Here is a 20,578-nt window from a genome sequence, read left to right as displayed (position 1 = left end):
AACATTGCATGTGCTAGATGGTAAATGTAGAAATGCTGCGGAAGGACCTTTCACTTTGCAATATATCAGCCACTGAGCATAACGCAGAACAAATCAAATAAAAATCAAAAGTCAACTAACTGTGGAAATCCAAAACAAAAGGATAAAGAAAACAGTGGTTTCATTTGGATATTAGTGAACCTGATGTGTTTTTCTCTAACAATTGTTGCATGGTACAGAGCCGTGACCAAGGAGATGTAAAGGTCTCCTTGAGGAAATGGACGTGCTTTTGATTGGTCTATTAGTGGACTCTTAAAACTGGAGTTCAATCACTCCTTGCCCCCACAATTACTCTCATCTCCCCATTTCTCCTGTTTGAAAGCTATGATATGTTTTACACGTATGGTATGTTTTCCATGCTATGATATTTACATTAACCATTCCTGCGTAGGGACCGCTTTCTCCACACATTCTTTGAATTTAACATACAACATTACACATGCAATAAAAAAAATCTGTGGGTTAGCAGGCCAGTAAATTATTACCCTGCCTGATCACACTTGATACTTGCAGACACTTTCCATCAGAAAGCACCAGAGCACCAAATCCTCCACAACCCCAGGGTCACTGAATCTCACTGTACTAGCCCTACTGATGACATGACTGCCAATGCAGTTCACCACTGTCCTTTTAAGGGCAATTATGATGGGCAATAAATGCTGGACTATCCAACTTCCTATGAATGAACAGAAGACAAAACTGCGGTACAGGCTAAACCTCTGATTCACACCGCCCTGCAAGTGAGCTACAGGAGTTTTTTAATGTCCATCTGAGAGGGCAGATGGTGCCTCTGTTTAACATCTCATTCAAAAAACAGCATCTCTATCAGTACAGAAGCCTCTCAGTCTCTGTTGTGGGAGCGTCAACCTGGATTTTCTGCTCAATGTCTCTTGAGTTGGATACATGTTGACTCGGAAGGGAGGGTAACACCCACTGGGCTATGAATGCAGTGGGATGCGTGAGACTCCTGCCTCTTTGCGGAAAAGCCTGGCCACCAGTTGGAAAATGCCAACTCAAAGTGGTGTCAACTCCAGGAAGATTAAACCTGAAAATCCTTCAGCACAATTGAGACACGTTCATGCAAACTGAGCTGTGGTGGAAAATAAGGAAAACCTTTTGGATCAAATGCAAAGGGAAATTTACGCAATTATACATGATAATATGCCTTTCTCCCCATCCAACAAAATACCAACCTCATTCCTTTTCCAGCTTCTGCAGGATTTTTGATTTTGCTGAACATCCTGTCATCCACATGTAGACCAGTATCTTCCTCCAACAGACCTGCGCTGGAGCCTTATCATGAGTTATTTGTTTCAGGTTTAATCTTCCTGGAGTTGACACCAAGTTGAGTTGGCATTTTCCAACTGGTGACCAGGCTTTTCCTGCACAGAGGCAGGAGTCTCACGCGTCCCACTGCATTCATAGCCCAGTGGGTGTTACCCTCCCTTCCGAGTCAACATGTATCCAACTCATGGACAAAGACTCGCAACAACCACAGACTAATGTCTCATAGAAGGGTGAGTATTGTGCAGGATTGAAACAACACTCTATTGTATATATCTTTCTACACTCAGAACTGCAAGCCTAAGCCAATGCTGAATCTAGATCTCTGCCAATGCTGTTTAGTCTAATCCTACTCTCCACAACCACTGAATATTTTCAGTTCTTAATATCTAGAAGCTAGTGTTGGCAATATTGGGAGACAATATCTTATTGTATCCAGATGATTGGCATTGCATTTTGGTACAAGCAAAGGCAAGACTTTTACAATTAAAAGTAAAGCCTTGGGTTGTGTTGTAGAACAGAGAGACCTAAGGATTCAGGTACGTAATTCTTTGAAGTTTGCATCATAACAAGACAGGGTGGGTAAGAAGGCATTGAGCATACTTACCTTCATTGCTCAGACCTTTGAGTATAAAAGTTGGGATGTTATGTCGAGGTTGTACATGACATTAGTGAGGCCTCTTCTGGAGTATTGTGTTGAGTTCTGGTCTCCCTGTTATGGGAAGGATATTAGTAAATGTTATTAAGCAGGTTCAGGAAAAAAAATTACCAGATGTTTCCGGGAATGGCGGGTGTGGGTTATCAGAAGAGGCTGGATAGGTTGAAACCTTTTCTCACTGGAGCATAGGAGGATGAGGGGTGACTTTATAGAGGTTTATAAAATTATGAGCCGTTTAAGTAAAGTGAATGGCAGGTGCCTTTTCCCTAGGGTAAGGGATTTCAACACTAGGGAAAATATTTTTAAGGTGAGAGGAGAAAGATTTAAAAAAGATACAAGGGGCCATTTTTTTCACACAGAGAGTGGTTTGTGTGTGGAATGAGCTTCCAGAGGAAGTAGTGGATGTGGGTAGTTACAATGTTTAAAAGCCATTTAGATAATTATGTGAATAAGGAACATTTGAAGAGATAGGGGGAAAGCAGGTGGGGTTAGTTTAGTTTGGGATTATGATAGGCAATGACTGGTTGTACCGAACGGGATATTTCTGTGCTGCATGACTTTTTGACCTTAATAGAAGTAATGTCCATGAGAAAGAGAAGCTGCCCCTCAAGAATGCTTCACCATTTATTGAGATCTTCCATCTCAACTCTGTTTGTCTGCACTGTTCCCATATCCTTTGATTTCCACAGTTTCCTAAATCATTTGTTCTCAGTGACTGAACATCAACAGTTATCTGGGGTAGAGAATTCCAAGTCTGTGACGTAAGAAATTTCTCCTCATTATAGAGGTTCCTGAATCTTTTGAATTCTCAACCCTAGAGGACTACGGCAACCTTTGTGATCAGTGAGAATTAGGTGTCCCTGTACAGGAAACACAGAAAATTCACAGGAAAATTATAGCAAGAAATTAGGAAAACAAATAGAACATTAGCTTTTATTGGGTTCCAATACAACAGGTAAGGAGGCCTTGCTGCAATTGTACAGGACCACAATTGTAAGGCTACGCCTGGAACACTGTACTAAGAAAAGACATACCACCTTTGGGGGCAAGGTGACAGAGGTTCACTGGATTGACTCCTGGGTTGCAACAGTGTCCTACCATTGAGTAGAATGGATCTATATTTTCTTCCTGCCTTAGAGGAAGAAGGGCGATCAAAGTGAAACAGATACAATTCTTATGGGCTAGACAGGATATGTGCTGTGAGGATGTTTCCCTGCCTGAAGAATCTAGAACTAGGGTCATAGTTTCAGGATAAGCATTTGACTTAGGTCCACGGTAAGAATTTATTTTGCACTCAGAGGATTAGGAATCTTTGGAATTCCATATCGCAAAAGATGTGGACACTCAGAATAATGTTACAATGTATCAAGACCGAGTTCAATAGATTTCTTTAGACAATAACAGATATCTAGGGATGTGCTGAATGTGTTGGAGGTTAAAGAGATGATGCACTGTGAATAGTGCATCAGAATCCTATTCCTGTGTCTCATCTAGGGCATCAATCTCATTGTTTACTTCTGTATTTTGTTAACTGTTATGTTACAGCTGAAATTCCAATTAGGTCTGAATGGCCCCTTCCCCATCCATCAAAACCTGGGAAACCAAACACATTGGCTGAAACAACAGTGTCAGTATCACTTTGTTTGTTATGTTTTGTGCATCAACAGTTCCAGGTAATGAATGGGCGAAGCCTTCCCTGAATCTCATTTCAACCCCTTGAAAGGTGCCACTTCATAGGTTTCAGTACACTGTGTGAGGCAACGGCATCCCTAACTCCAGCACCATCCTGGGGCCTGTCAGACAGAGTATGATCTGGAGAGTTGCCTCCACTCCTACGATTACAGGAACATTTGACATTGCTCACCTCTCCATACTGATCATTCTCACGGCTTCAGGGAATGTTGGAAATCAGGAACACCGACTTGAGATAACAAAGTGTGAAGTTGGATGAACGCAGCAGGCCAAGCAGCATCTCAGGAGCACAACACTGACGTTTCGGGCCTTGACCCTTCATCAGAGACTCTTCATCTGATGAAGGGTCTAGGCCCGAAACGTCAGCTTTTGTGCTCCTGAGATGCTGCTTGGCCTGCTGTGTTCATCCAGCTCCACACTTTGTTATCTTGGATTCTCCAGCATCTGCAGTTCCCATTATCTCACCGACTTCAGATGACAGTTAAGAATCAAGAACTACAGGAGGTACAGTCTACAGATGTAGTCTGTGAAATCACCCTCTCCCTTGTATTTATATATTTAAAAAAAGACCTTATGTAATACCCTTCCTGGTCTCAGGACACACCAAAGATATTTTATAGTAAATATTAAGTACTCTTTGAATTGCAAACACTTTTAAACTAAGAACATGGACAACCAATTTTGCACACCCCAAGTCCCAATGACAGCAATGGCATAATGAGCAAACTTCTACTTTATTTAAGTTGATGTTTGGCCAAATCACGGGTGACAACTCCCTTTTCTTCTTGCATTACATGAAATCTTTTGCAAATTAAGAATGATTTCAAAAATAGTCACTCTCACTAGGACAATGGCTGCTGAGCAAGATCCAAAGCTTTGTATCATTGCAGCCATGGTCACATTGGAAGGGAAGAGGAGATTCTTTCTGTGTAACGTCTGATATGGGCTCACATTGACACAGAATCACTCCAAGTCATATACTGTCTGGGCTAACTATCTTTGGAAGCTTCCTCCAGCCTCCCTCCAAACCAAAAGAAAATAGCAAAGAAAGAAATCTTGCATTTTTTCCAGAAAGTGTTATATATCAGATTGCACCAGTATATCCCTCAGGTTTTGATACAGCTTCACAGGCTCTTACATAGTTCAGTCTCTCAAATGTGGACCATCTTGAACATAGCCCAGACCAACTGCACACTACTGGAGTCAGACAACAAGGAGGTAAAGGCACTCTAAACATTCCTTTAACAGAACTTGAGAAAACAAAACAAAACAAAAATTGTACATTTGCACCAATGGAGTTGGTATAATGTAATTGATTTTGGCTTTTTCTCAGCTTTCTCCCCTCTTTAAAGCACTGGTTGTTGCTGTGTCACAAATGCTGGATGCCATACAGTTCCCTGCCTGAGCTTCAGAAAATACAAACATATTAATTAGGAGTCAGAACATGCCAATTTGCCTTTTGGTCCTGCTTCACCATTCGAGAACAGCATGGCTAATCTGATTGCAGCCTCAACTCCACTCTCCCACCTACCCTGATACCCTTTGATTCAATTATTAGTCAAGACTCTATCTATCTTTTATTACAACTATGATGGGGGGTGGTGTGGGAATGTTATGGTAATCAAGCCCCATGACTGCACTAATGATATAAATGCTTTGATTCAATCTCTAAAACGGCCAACTGCTTCTGTCTTGCACTGCTATCTGGAATGAAAGGGAGTGTCACCAGACTTATTTTATTAACTTGAAATAATCTGTTTATTTTGAAACAAAATTAATTTCAATTCTCAGGAAATAGAATCAATCCTCTTTTAATACCAAAACAGACACATTGTCATGACTCAAAAAACAACATAGACTCTGCAGGAGATAATGGGAACTGCAGATGCTGGAGAATCCAAGATAACAAAGTGTGGAGCTGGATGAACGCAGCAGGCCAAGCAGCATCTCAGGAGCACAAAAGCTGATGTTTTGGGCCTAGCACCTTCCCCTGCAACCACAGGAAGTGCTACACTTGCCCCCACACCTCCTCCCTCACCCCCATCCCAGGCCCCAAGATGACTTTCCATATTAAGCAGAGGTTCACCTGCACATCTGCCAATGTGGTATACTGTATCCATTGTACCCGCTGTGGCTTCCTCTACATTGGGCAAACCAAGCGGAGGCTTGGGGACCACTTTGCAGAACACCTCCGCTCGGTTCGCAATAAACTACTACACCTCCCAGTCACGAACCATTTTAACTCCCTCTCCCATTCCTTAAACGACATGTCCATCCTGGGCCTCCTGCAGTGCCACAATGATGCCACCCGAAGGTTGCAGGAACAGCAACTCATATTCCGCTTGGGAACCCTGCAGCCCAATGGTATCAATGCGGACTTCACAAGCTTCAAAATCTCCCCTTCCCCCACCGCATCCCAAAACCAGCCCAGTTCTTCGCCTCCACCCACTGCATCACACAACCAGCCCAGCTCGTCCCCTCCCCCCACTGCATCGCCAAACCAGCCCAGCCCGTCCCCTCCCCCCACTGCATCCCAAAACCAGCCCAGTTCTTCCCCTCCCCCCACTGCATCACACAACCAGCCCAGCTTGTCCCCTCCCCCCACTGCATCGCCAAACCAGCCCAGCTCATCCCCGCCTCCCTAACCTGTTCTTCCTCTCACCTATCCCCTCCTCCCACCTCAAGCCACACCTCCATTTCCCACCTACCAACCTCATCCCGCCTTCTTGACCTGTCTGTCCTCCCCGGACTGACCTATCCCCTCCCTACCTCCCCACCTACACTCTCCTCTCCACCTATCTTCTCCTCTATCCATATTCAGTCTGCCTCCCCCTCTCTCCCTATTTATTTCAGAACCCTCTCCCCATCCCCCTCTCTGATGAAGGGTCTAGGCCCGAAACGTCAGCTTTTGTGCTCCTGAGATGCTGCTTGGCCTGCTGTGTTCATCCAGCCACACACTTTGTTATCCTAGACTCTGCAGGGATGGTATTTTGTCAAGGACAAAAGATGATGCACCTATATTGGCCAATGGTCTGAAAACGAAGGATAGAATTTGATACCCCATCACTGTGCATTGGCCTTCTTGTGCACAATGTCAAATTGCTGACATCAGTAAAGAGGTGGGAGATCTTTAAAACGAGGTTTCAGTTTAAATTAAAATCAAGCCGGATCAAAATCTTTTGGATCGTAATCACAATTCAGCTTTTCAGAGTTTAGTAAGTCATCAAACTACTAAGATTTGGAAACTTTATCATGTTCCCAAGTACTTCAACCAAGAAAGGGACAGAAGATAGTCTTGCAACAGTAATGCTGCTTTGGAAGATTTTTTCCCCCTCTTCTGCTCAAACCCTCCAGGATTGTGAAAGAAAAATCAAGTCCAGAAAGTGTTACTAGGCGATCAGAAGCACAGCCTCACCCGGCCCCCTCCAATCTCTTTCAAAGCCAGGTTTTCTGGTAATTAACGTTTATCAACCCCCCTGTCTTATCTCTCAAAAAGCTTTATTTTACTTTCTCTGCAAAGTCAGTTGACATCCTGTAATCATCAGGTGAATCACAGCCCACAGTTTCAAGGATTACATTAGCTTCCATTAAACCCTTGGTAAAAGCACCTTGTGGTCAAGAAAGTATCCAAATGATTCACTATCTTAAGGTTGCACCATAATCCATAAAATAGCTATGTGTTCCCAACACTATGCCCTTAAAAATATTCAGTGATCCATTCTTCACCACTCTCTAAGGAAAAGAGTTCCACAAACCTAGGAGCCTCTGAGAGAAAAATATTCTCTTCATTCCCATTTATAAACACTGTGTCCTCCTGGTGACCCCACAAAGAGAAACATCTTTTCATTGTCCATAAGAGGGTGTCTACTATTTCTCTCATATTTCCCTTCGGAACTTCTGACATTGCCAAACAGTTTGAACACAAGGGAACATCAAGAGTCAATCATAGCTGACCCTTACCAGAAATCCACCCGTCCTTCTACAGAACTGTGCTGCTGCCAATGCCTGAGGAGACAGAGAGGAAGTTAGGATGAGTGAAGAATTAACACATTAAATCCTTAAGTGCCAGTTGAAAAGGTTACTTAGGCTGAATATTCTAAAAATAGGGTATAGGATTCTCCTGGCTGGCTTCCCGCCATGGATTTCCATAGAACTGATCTCACCCGAACTCTGCAAACTGTACCCTAACTCTCACCAAGTCCCTTTCACTCATAATTCCTGTGCTCACTGACCAAACACCTTGATTTAAAAATTCTTGCCATTGTTTTCAAGGCCCTCAACTGCATTGTCCCTCCCTATCTCCTCTAGCCCTCCATGATCTCTGCATTCCTCCACTTCTCAGGCATTCTCAATTTTTATCACTTTGATATTTATATCCGCGCCTTCAGCTGCTTGCTCACTAAGCTCTGGAATTCCCCTCCTAAACCTCTCCAACTCTTTCCCACTTGCTCCTTCTTTCAGAGATGTTTTTAAAAACCTATCTCTTTGACCAAGCACTTGGCCACCTGTCTTAATATCTCTTTATGTGGCTCAGTGTTGATGCTTCTCTGACATTGCTCCTGAGAATTACCTAGGGATATTTTATTGTGTTAAGGACATTTTATGTGTGCAAATGTTCAGCATTGAGAGACAGAAAATGAAATTAATTTCATGTCAGACAAAACTGCTTTAACACAGCTTGATACAGCTTTAAGATAACAAAGTGTGGAGCTGGATGAACACAGCGGACCAAGCAGCATCTCAGGAGCACAAAAGCTGACTGATGAAGGGTCTAGGCCCGAAACATCAGCTTTTGTGCTCCTGAGATGCTGCTTGGCCCGCTGTGTTCATCCAGCTCCACGCTTTGTTATCTTGGATTCTCCAGCATCTGCAGTTCCCATTATCATTGATACAGCTTTAAGCAGCTTGGAACAACTTCTCAGGACACGGTGTGTAATCAGCCTTTTCCACTGTTCCAGGTCAAATGTGGGAAGATCTACTTGGCAGAAAAAATCAGGAAACTGCTCTCGGATTTTCTGAGATTTGATTACTGGAAAGTCTCGCCAAATTTCACAATTCTCAGTAAAGCTTTGAAGAAAGGATTGGAGTCAGCTTTGGATGGTTTATCTGAAACACACCACAGCAAGCTGCTAGACAGCTTCACAATGGTAGGCAGAGCTAAACAGTCCCAAGTGGTTACACCATTCTTGCCTACTATGGTAGTTGACTCTGGCCACAGGACATTGGCCACTTGTCATCACCATTAGCCCCATCTAAGTTGTATTAAGCCTGGAAACTCCTATTTGCAGTTCCATTGCTCTCTGATTTAAAATATTGACTGATTTGAGGGAAAGGCATGACTTCAAGCATCTTTAATCAGTTATTTGTATGTGAGCTATGATGGGACTTATTTCTTTGTGACTAGGGTATCACTGTCCACCATGAGAGGGAAATTGCATATGTACAGATATCTCTGTTATATGTTTATTGGGGAGAGCATGGGGACTTCCTGAAAGGTATAGCCAGCTAGTAGAGGCAGTGGCATATTGGTAATGTCACTGGACTGGTAATTAAGTTAATGTTTGCAGTCCCACTATGGTAGATGGTGCCATTTGAATTTAGTAACCAAAAAAAGCTAAAACAATGGTGATAATGCAAACACTGTCAATTGTCATTTAAAACAAAAACTATCTGGTTCATTAATGCCCTTTAGGAAAGGCACTCTGCTGTGCTTACCTGGTCTGGCCCATGTGTGAATACAGACCCTCAGCACCGTGGCTGACTCTCAACTGCCCTCTGGGCAATTCGGGATGGGCAATAAATGCTGGCCTAGCCTCACAGCCTGTGAATGAAAACTAAAAATTCTTACATTCTCGTGATTTGGTTCACATCAATCCAGTTTTTCGTTTTCTAATGATTCTTGAAGAGTGGGACAGCACAGGAGTCTGTTTGGCCCAAACATGCCTCTGTCAGGCAGTTCAGCTCAACTTCAAAGTATGAGCCCATAAACCAAGATTTATAGTATTTTTTAATGGGGTATGGGCTTCACAGGTAACGTTGGCATTTGTTTTCCATCCTTAATTGCCCTTGAGCTGGCTGCTTGCTGAGCCAAGCCAACCATGATGCTGTGGGTCTGGAGTAATGTATAGACCAGACCAGGTAAGGATGCCAGATTTCCTTAGATGAAAGAAAAAGGTGAGATTTTACAAACAATCAGTAATAGTTTCATGGTTACCAATAATAAGACGAGCTTTCAGTTGTATATTTTATTAATTGATTTGAAGTCTATTTGCTACAGTAGTTGGATTTTAACTCATGTCCCCAAAGCATTCAGCAGAGCTACTGGGGGACTTGTCCAGTGCATTATGACTATGCCACTATCTCCCCCCAACTGCTGACAGAACAGCACCAGCCGCAGGCTGGCATTTCACTGAAACACTGAGGGGGTGCCACATGTTGAAGGTGTTGTCCTCTTTGATATGCCATTAAAGTGGCCATACTCTGGCTTCCTATATCTTGCTTGAGGATGAGTACTGAAATACTGTGGTCAGTATGTGTGTTATGGGGCACAGAATAAAGTGTGAGCAATCCCAAAATTGTATTCCAGTGGAAAAGAGAAGGCTCGAAATGGACAGAGACTTCAGATTAATGGAAGGGCACACAGTGAGGAGTTGTTTCCACGAGTTAGCGAATCAGCAATAGTGTCAAGTTAATCAGTAGAACAAATGGAGAAGTTAGCAAAAATATTTTTTCACAAAGGGTTATTTGGACAGGAAACCCCTCACCACAACTGGCTTTTGAGAGAGATACTTCAGCATAATTTTAAAGAGAATTGGATAAGCGCTTGAGAAGTGAGCATATGGAAAAGATGATGAGAAAACGGAATTATCACAGTCAGATCTGATGAAAAGCTAGCTGCAGCATCTAGGCAATGAACCAAACAGCCTCTTTCCATGCTGTTGGACCTGAAATTTTCATAACGAAGCACACATGAGACCACCAGGGATGGTTAGTTATTAATTTTATTGGTTGAACTTCAAACGTTACATCAGCCGTCGATCTCTAAACCTTCCCTTCCAATTCCAAACCCAACTACCCCACTTCAGGGACTCACATTCTCACACATTTTATATCTGCTCCCAGCCCCTTACTTTCCTCCAATCATCTTAACTGAAGCACCGGGATGCTTGCCATTTTAGTAGCCAGCCCTGCCTTTTGTTAGAATATTCTGCCTGTGCTTTCTGCAGCAACAGTTTCTGCTTATTATTTTCCACCCTATGCAACGTGTACAACATACATTCAACTGCAGGCATTTTGTTTAAACGTAATCAATATTTCTCCCATCACTCTGCCCCCATTGATTCTTTTAAACATTGACAAGAATCACTACATATATAAGGAACTTAACATGGTATCAGTTTGCCCCAAAATTTCCACATGTTGAAGCCAGGTTGGATTAAGGAAGTGGGCTAAACCTTATTTAAGACATTGGACAAAGATATAGAGAGTGAGGATAATAATAAGGAAGATTGATTCCTTGAACAATAGAGGTTCCCAACGAGCCTAGCCATCCAGTGCCACAGCTCCATAAGGTACTTTGGGGAGATTGTTTTAATTTTGTCATTTCCTTACGAATATGGTCAGCAAAGTTAATTATGTTTGCAGAGTTATCAGGAATATAGATACAACATTCCTGACCTATGAGGGCACAAGTGCTACCTTTCTCAGCGAAGATCGAGTCTAGAGCTCTGAGAATGTGCATGGGATGGCTCATAAGGCAATCATTTCAGCATTAAACTTATCAAGCAACTGAGAGGTATCATTGGCTATCTGTTCTAGGATAGCTGCCACATTGATGTATTCTCTGGCTAGCTTGGCTATACCGTAGGGGGTGGAACAAAATAGCAAAGAGGCTAGCTCGCCAAGCTCATTGGTTATTGTACAGATGAATCGTCACCATGCTTGGTAACATCATCAGTGCGGGTTGCGATGAAGCGATGTTGTTCTACTCTGCTTGGAATTTATATGATATAGTCTGTAAGTTGGGTTGTGTCATTTCCGGTTCTTTTTTACATGGGCTTGTATATAGGGTCCACTTCTATATGTTTGTTGATTTCATCAAGGGTTGAAAACCAGGCCTCTAGGAATTTCCGTGTGAGTCTGTGGTTGGCTTGATCTGGGATGGTCACGTTGTCCCAGTTAAATTGATGGCCTTCATTGTCTGAGTGCACTGAGATGAGGGAAAGTTCGTTGTGTTGTTTTGCTGGAAGTTTGTGATCACGCATCCTAATGGCTAGTTTCCTTCCTGTCTGGCCAATGTAATGTTTGTTGCAGTCATGACAAGGTATTGTGTAAACTACATTGGTCCTGCATGAGGTCTTTGGTTCTTATAAGTGTTTGTAATTGTGTGCTGTGGGTTTCTGTGCTACCCGGATTCCGAGTGGTCGTAGGATTCTCATTGCCAGTCCTGATAAATTCTTGGTATAGGGCAATGCGCCAGTGTCTTGGGTGTACTGTGTCCTCTTGGCATTGTCTATCCAGTAGGCACCTGCGGATGAAGTTGTTGGGATATCTGTTGTTAGCAAATGCCTTGTATAGGCGCTCTTCCTCCTTCTTGTGTAGTCTTGGCATGTTGCAGTGTGTTGTGGCTCATTTGAAGCATGTCCTTATGCAGCTTTGTTTGTGGATGTTGGGGTTACTGCTGTGGAAATTGAGGATTTGGTCAGTGTGGGTTACCTTCCTGGATTCTGTGGTTTGGAATTCCCCGTTCGTCATTTGTTCTGCCCTGAAGTCTAGGAACGGAATTTGATTGTTGTCTTCCTCTTCTCTTGTAAATTTGATTCCAGTGAAAATGCTGTTGATGAGATCATGTGTTTCTTTTAACTTGGTGTGTTTAATGATGACAAACATGTCGTCCACGTATCAGATCCACAGTTCTGGCAGTATGTAGGGAGGGTGGTGCGTTCCAGTCTTTGCATGACAGCCTCTGCAATACATCCTGAGGTGGGTGACCCCATAGGTGTGCCATTTGAATTGTTTGTACATTTGGCTGTTAAAGGTGACACATTGGTCCAGTAGTCTGAATATGTTGCCATTGCTGATGGAGCTGTTTGGAGTCAACATTCTTGATGTATCCAGTAATGTGGCAAGTATTTCTCTGGCTAGTGGTATGTCAATGGATGTGAATAGTGCTGTGATGCCAAAGGATACAACAATTTCGTCATCGTTGATTTTAATGTTCTTCAGGTTGTTAAGGATTTCCTCGGTTGAGTGGACGGAGTGGGGTGATCCATTGACCAGGTGCTTCAGTCTCTGTTATAGGTCCTTGGCCAGTTCGTGAGAAGGTGTGCATGGCAGGGAGACAGTGGGTCTGAGGGGGATGTTTGTTTTGTGTACTTTGGGTAGTCCGTAGGAGCAGGGTTCTTCGAGACTTCCGGTTTCATCCTCTTGAGTTTGTCCTGCATTTTTAAGACTTTTCAGTGTTTGGGTGATCCTGTTTGCTCGCTGTGGTGTTGCATCTATTGCCACCTGTTGGTAAGTGTCTGTATCTGCAAGCAGTGCTAGGGCTTTCTCAACATAGGTGTGTTTATAAAGACGGTCATGCACCCTTTGGTAGGATTATAATGTTCCTGTCTTTCTTGAGTCCTTTGAGTGCTTTTCTCTCTGATGAGTTGAGGGTGTCCCATTCATTCCTCCAGTTCAGTGTTGAGATTATAGTTTGTCAGATGGCTTGTTGTGATTTGTTCTTGAGCCTGTTACCTTTTAGTCTAGCTTCCAGAATGGCCATGAAGTGTGCTCTGTTCTCTTCTCTGTACCTATAGTTGAGTCCACGTATTACAGCAGCTTTGTGATTTCTGTAAGTGGTCTGCTGGATAGGTTTCTTACTGCCTGGCCCCAGTAGTCTAATGGATAAGGCACTTCACTTCTCAGGAATGGGTCATGGGTTCAAGTCCCATCTAGGGTGCGTTGAATTCTGTCCTGAAGTGCTGCTCATGGTTGGCATGGGTTAGTACTGCTGCCTCACAGCATCGGGGGCCTGAGTTCGATTCCAGCCTCAGGCGACTATCCGTCTGGAGTTTGCACATTCTCGCCCAGGTCTTTGTGGGTTTCCTCACGCAGTCCAAAGATGTGCAGGTTAGGTCGATTAGCTAGGGATGGTTAGGTTCAGTGGGTTAGGCATGGGGAATGAGTCTGGATGGGATGCTAAATGGAGGGTTGGTGTGGATTTGTTGGGCCAAATGGCCTGTTGCCACACTGTAGGGATTCCATGATTCTGGTTTGTTGTTTTCCTCGTCTTTGTGGTGGTTCAGTTTAGTCAGTTTCTCCTGTGAGTGTGTTTCTTCTTTGCTCTGGTCCTGTGTTGTATGATGATGTTGATCTGTTCCAGGGTTGCAGTCCATTGCTGGTCGACAGGGCTTTGGTATAATGGTTTTTGATGTAAATTTCTCATTCGTACATGTAGAGCCGGTTACGGGGGGCATCACTGATCATTACCCATAGCATTCTCCAGCCATTTTGCTCAGCTGTTTTGTATGCTTGTGGGTTGTTGAGTGGAGGTTAGTACTCAACGCTGTAGGGCACTACCTGGGTCCTGAGGCAATTGTGGAGCAAGTGAAATTGTTCGTGGATAGTGCTCAATCAGTTGGCAAAGGTTTAGCATTTTTTGGGCTACTTTAAGCGTGTTGTGCCCACAGGTGTTTATGCAAACATTTGTAGCTTGGGTTGTGGATGATGTTATTGATATTGCTTGCCAAGGCAGCTGGTTATTGTACGGACCCCATATACAAACCCATGCAAAAAAGAACTGGAAATGACACAACCCAACTTAACAGGTCGTGTCATATAAATTCCAAGCGGAGTAGAACAACGTCGCCGCATCGGAGGCCACACTGACGATGTTACCTCGCATGGTGACGAGATGTCTCTACAATAACCAGCCAACTTGGCAAGCAATCTCAACAACATCATCCACAACCTGAGCTACAGATCTTCGCAAGAACCTTAAAATAGCAAAGAACTGTTCTGTTCTGCTCAACCTGTCTTGATGTCTGCGGGTGATGTGGAAATTGTAAGTCCAAATGTAATGTTCAACAGCCCACAACACTTCTTGAAAAACCACTGCAATAAAATGGGTTCCACGGCCTGAGTCAATGCTAGATGGGACCCCCATTCGTGGAATGTACTCCTTACTGAGAATCTTAGCATTATGGTTTGCTGTAGCTCTTCTGGCAGATGACTCTTCCATCCATCATGAGAATTTTTCCACTATAACTAGGATATCTGATTATTCCCAGCATTTGGGGAGAGAGATATAATCCATTGCAAATGTTGGATGGGTTCGGCAGGTGCAGGAGGTCTCAGTTGTGGCATTATCATGGTGGGTCCAGGATTATTCCTCTGGCACATGACACAGTGATCCACCACAAGTTATGTATGTTTCTTAAATCCTCTTCCCTGCCAGCTCTTTTGGAATCTAGCCATCACGTGTAGAGGGGCCAAGTGCCCCCAGGGGCGTATTTGCTGTGCCAGGAAGCGCATTAATGCCTGTGGTGCGACTGGCATGTTTGCCCTAACCCATCCTAACATAATTTTATTCCGGCCTCACTCCACGTCCACTTTCCTTCCTCAGAACACTGGTCTTGCATTGCTCTAAGATCCTGTCATTTGCTCGTGAACATGTGTGTTTTGGTTTTTCCTGCTTTCCTTGCTTGATTTCCCTGTGAGGTTGCACTTTTCGCTGCCTGTATCAGTCAACGTTTTACCTCGTGCCTCCCTAGTATTCTATCATACGTGACCTTTTGTCTCAGCATTGCAACTTCTTGTGGCAATTGAATGGCTTCTTGGAGGCCTAGGACCTCATCCCCATTTCAAATGGGTGTTCCCACCACGTTAATGAATCCCCTTATTTGCCACAGGGGCTTGAAACTGTGTGTGACTCCAAAATCATATCAAGAATCTGTATATAGATGTTGGCTGTTTTCCCTTTAGCTATCTTACTGTGAGTGCCCTTTGTCCTGACTGTTGAGCCCAGGTACCTGCCAGTAAGCTTCCTTGAGCCATTACTTCGTTCAAGCTGGTGACAGCCCATCCTGCTTTATGAACAAAGGAGGGCCCCTCAGTGCAGGGGCCCTTCCACCGCTCGAACTGCTTCGTTCAGGTGCTGCAAAATTGTGTTCTTCATCCCTCCCATCGGCCTCTTCCTTGCATCCCCGCTTTTGATCCCATGCAACGGGTAGCAGTGTCGCAGGATTAACGGGGGGAGGCTGGGGGTTTTGAAAAGGGCTGCAGTTATCTGCGAAACCCAGTTCATAGATAACACAGGCCGTGTGAGGGCACTTGATAATCATCTTTTGATCCAGTGCAACAGAGGCAGTGGCTCGAGATATGGCTTCCATCACTTTCTGAGAACAATCCCCACCTCAGTGCTACAGGATCTAGCAGGGCGGAATAATAACCGAAGGGTCTCCTGTCTGTCAACATGCTCCTTTCACGTAGCCATGTTTCTCATGTACATAGAGATTAAATGGCTTTCCATTCTCAGGGATTCCCAGAGCTGGAGCAGCTTTTAACTTCTGGAAAGCAGATCGCTCTTCGGGAGTGAACACTATTGGGTCTTTAGTTCACATTTTTCTTTAAGAAGATCATTCAGTGGCTACTGAGAGAAACACTTCAGCATAATTTTGAAGAGAATTGGATAAGTGCTTGAGAAGTGAGCATATCCAAAAGATATGAGAAAATGGAATTAACACAGTCAGATTTGGTTAAGGAGCTAAACTGCAGCATCTATGCAATGAACCAAACAGCTTCTTTCCATGAGTAACTTCTGCAATTCAGAATCTGCCCTGCTTACTCAGCTACAATTATTTGTAGTGGTAAATGTGGAATACAGAGAAATTGGCAGCTTCTCATAAATTCCCCTTTCATTTAAAGTCTTTTCAAGGGGTAACTGAGCAGTCTAAGATTAAGCAGCTGGATTAAGGCTCAAGTCTCTGTGGGTTCAAGTCCCATCATTGCCACTTGTGCTGTGTCTTGGTCATGCAGTGCCTTTGTGAGGGCAAATTCTGTTCAAGTTGGACACATAAAAATGCGCTCTGTTTTAAAAATATATATAAAATCTTCCCACATGTCAGATGTTCTGGTATGGAATGGTGTCACTAATTCAACCAGTGGAGGACTTATTTCCTTGGGATCCAGTGCTAGCTGGTATGAAGAGACAAACAGAAACTATCTTCCCAACAAGCCCTGAGAACAATCGGGTTTCCTTTGGGCTAATTTCCGGTAGGTGACAAGTAACATTCATACCACGCAAGTGTCAAGGAATGACCATCTCCAACAAGAGAGAATCTAACCATCACCCCATGACAGTGAATGGCACTACCATTGCTCAAAGTCCCACTGTCACCATCCTGGTGGTTACCATTGACCAGGTACTGAACTGGAGTAGCCATATAAATATTGTGTCTTAAAACAGCAAGTTAGAGGCCAGGAATTCTGCAGCAACTGACTCACTTCTTGAATTCTCAAAGCCTGTCCACAATCTACGTGGCACAAGCCATGAATGTGAGGGAATACTCCCCACTTGCTTGGATGAGTGTAGCTCCAACAACATTCACGAAGTTTGATATCATCCAGGACAAAGTAGCCAGGTTAGTTTGGAAGACCAAGTGACACCTTCAGCATTCAGTACGAGGCAGCAGCGTGTATCATGCACAAGATACATTAATTGAACAGAATCACTGAACCCCCACAATGTGGATATAGGCCATTTGGCCCAACATGTCCACACTGACCCTCTGAAGAGCATCCCACCCAGACTCATTCCCATCCTCTACAGCCCTGCATTTCCCATGGCTAATCCACCTAACTTACACAAAACGAACAACGTCTATTGCTCTGCCCTCATCAATCTTTTTGGTTACTTCCTCAAAAACCTCAACCAAGTTTGTCAGACACAATTTCCCTCACATAAAACCATGCTGACTATCCCTAATCAAATTTATTGCCAATCCCTCACTGTTGCTGGGTTAAAATCGTGGAACCCCCTTTCCAACAACATTGTGGGTGTACCTACTCAATTGGACTGCAATGGTTCAAGAAGGCAGCTCACGATCACCTTCTCAAGGGAAATTAGAAATGGGACGAAATACTGGCCCAGTCAGCAATGTTGCATCCTGAGAGTGTAAAATAAAATTGTACAAGCAACTCACGAGAGAATGCAGAACTGAAGTAGTATTGATAAATATGTAGAACAAATTAATGGAACTGAAAGTTGACAAATCCCCAGAACCTGATGATTTATATTCCATTTTGATGAAAGTTGTGGTATAGTGCCAGTGAGTGCACTGGTGATCATTTCTCAGAAATCTGTAGATATTTGCAACAGTGTCTGCAGATTGGAGCATTGTAAACGTAACCTCATTGTTTTAGAAAGAAGCGAGAAAGCAAACTGGGAACTCAAGATCTCTAACTTGCCAGCTGTGGTAGGGAAAATACCAAAATCTATTATAAAGGATGTAGTAACTGGAAATCAGGAAATAATGATCTGATCTGGCAGAGTTAACATGATTCATGAAGGGGAAATCACATTTTACAAAATTGTGGGACTTTGAAGATGTTACATTTGTTTCTAACAGAATAGATAAGGGGGAACTGATGTTTCTGATGCGTTTGGATTCGCAGATGACTTTCCATCAGATCACACAGAGGAGCTGTGCAAATAAAGTTAAAACACAAGGGATGGGCGTGATACCTGCCTAGGATTACAGAATAGTTTAGAGAAAGAAGACTGTAACGGAACAAATCGTCATTCCCAGTTTGGCAGGGTATGACCAGCAGGGGTCAGTAAAAGGACCATATAGCAATGATCTGGATATGAAGACCAAATGTAACATTTAAGTTGACGACTGATATAAAAAACTTCGGTAGTGATGTGAGTTGTGAGGAGTTAGCAGAGTTGCTTCAAGAAGATTTAGACAGGCTGAGTGAGTGGGCGAGAATGTGAAAGATGGAAAAGAATTTGGACAAGTGTGAGATGATCCACTTCGATAGGAAGAATGACGGTGCATTGCGTTTTTAATGGTGAGAGAGTGGGAAGTTACTTAAACGCAGACAGACAGGTGTGTACTTGTTTGGAAGTCACTGAAAGCTAAGGCCTAGGAGGAGGAAGTAATTAGGACACTTAGGAAGGCAAATGGTATCTTAGCTTCCATTGAGTCAAGGAGTAACGATGCCATGCTTTAATTATATAAAGCCTTGGTGCGACTGCTCCTGAAGAATTCAATGCAGTTTTTGTTCTTTTACCTCAGAAATGATATCCATGAATGGAGGAGATGTAATGGAGGTTCACCAGACAAATCCCTGGATTGGATACACTGAGTTTTGAAAATAGATTAAGAAAACTTTGCCCGTATTCTCCAGAGTTCACTTAAATGAGACGTGAACATATATAGACTTAGAAAGCCCCTAATGTAATAAGCAGAATGGATGCAGAAAGGATATTTATCTCAATTGAGGGTTCGAGAGCCAATAGGCAAGGTCTCAGAATAAAGGGTAGATCATTTGGAGCAGAGATGAAGAGGGCGGTGAATATTTGAAATTGGAAGCCTATTCATTCAATATTTCCAAGACAAAGATCGATAGATTTCTAGACACTATTAACATCAAAGAATATGGCTTTAATGCAGATGATCATCCATGATCTAGAATGGCAGAGCAAACTCAAGTGGATGAATGGCCTATTGCTGCATTTACATTGATATGTTCTACTTTGCCTGTTAAATGTTTACACAAAGTTAGATGTTGCTTCTTCTGTTTCCCCAGCTTTTTTATGACACTACAACAAGATTGGTCCTTTGAGTTTTAAACTGCGGCGTAATGGCAACGATAAATATTCCCCCCATGTCACAGCAGGACTTCGATACAATAAGGATCTGTACATTAATGTGGCTGAAAGTGCTTCAAATATAAAAGCTTCTGGATTCAGTCTTCTGGATGCTGCACTCACAAAGGTAGGTGACTCGTCCAGGACTGTACACAAGGAAGGGTCTTTTATAGAGTCATAAAGTCATACAGCACAGAAACAGATTCTTCTGTCCAACCAGTCCATGCCAAACGTAATCCCAAAATAGAGTAAAATCCCACCTGCCTGCACCTGGCCCATATCCCTCCAAACATTTCTTATTCATGTCCTTATCCAAATGCCTTTTAAATGTTGTAATTGTACCCACATCCACCACTTCCTCTGGAAGTTTATTCCACATGCAAACTAGCCGCTGTAAAAAATTTGATCCTCATGTCTTCTTTAAATCTTTCTCCTCTCACCTTAAAAATGTGACCCTAGTCTTGAAATCCCCCATCCTCGGGAAAAGACACGTCCCCTTAATCCCTGTCTTGTGGCACTGCAGCAATAGTTGCTTAAAACACTGGGTTGAGCCAACAACAAATTTTCATTGGTGTTTTGGGTTGAGGGTAGAAATCGGAGACAAGTCAAACCCTGAAATTTGGAATTACCATCTGTGACTGTGGATACACTGGGTTAAATAGGGTTTTTAAAGCTAAGATTGATTGTTTTTTGGTTAGGATAACATATCATGGGATATGTAACAAAGACTGCGAAATACAGTTGAGGTACAGATGATTCATCATCTACTAGAAAAGCCAACGGTTCATATGGGAATTCCTCCTACTTGTAAAGCTCTCACAAGTTTAATAAGCAGCACAGATTTAATTGATTACATACAACACACACACACACACACACACTCACACACATAAGCACACATACATATACACATACACATGCACACACTCACACGCACACACATATACACAGTCACGCAATACAGACACATAGTCTCTCTCTCTCGCACACACGCGCACACGCACACACATACATAGACACACACACTCACACACACACTCATGCAC

General features: G+C 43.2%; 1 long non-coding RNA gene across 1 annotated transcript in view; it reads left to right on the top strand.

Annotated features, from left to right (window-relative positions):
• The first annotated feature begins 8,719 nt into the window (after positions 1-8,719).
• LOC125447568 (uncharacterized) overlaps positions 8,720-20,578 on the top strand; it is a 32,936-nt gene continuing 21,077 nt past the window's right edge. Inside the window, exons 1-2 of the long non-coding RNA XR_007246569.2 lie at positions 8,720-8,820; positions 19,472-19,659. This is a non-coding gene — a long non-coding RNA (uncharacterized LOC125447568). The remainder of the gene's footprint in view (positions 8,821-19,471; positions 19,660-20,578) is intronic.

This window comes from Stegostoma tigrinum, chromosome 35, assembly GCF_030684315.1.
Source record: "Stegostoma tigrinum isolate sSteTig4 chromosome 35, sSteTig4.hap1, whole genome shotgun sequence".
NCBI classification, from domain to species: Eukaryota; Metazoa; Chordata; class Chondrichthyes; order Orectolobiformes; family Stegostomatidae; genus Stegostoma; species Stegostoma tigrinum.
Note: the sequence above shows the minus strand (reverse complement) of the source record. Positions and strands in the feature narration are given on the sequence as shown.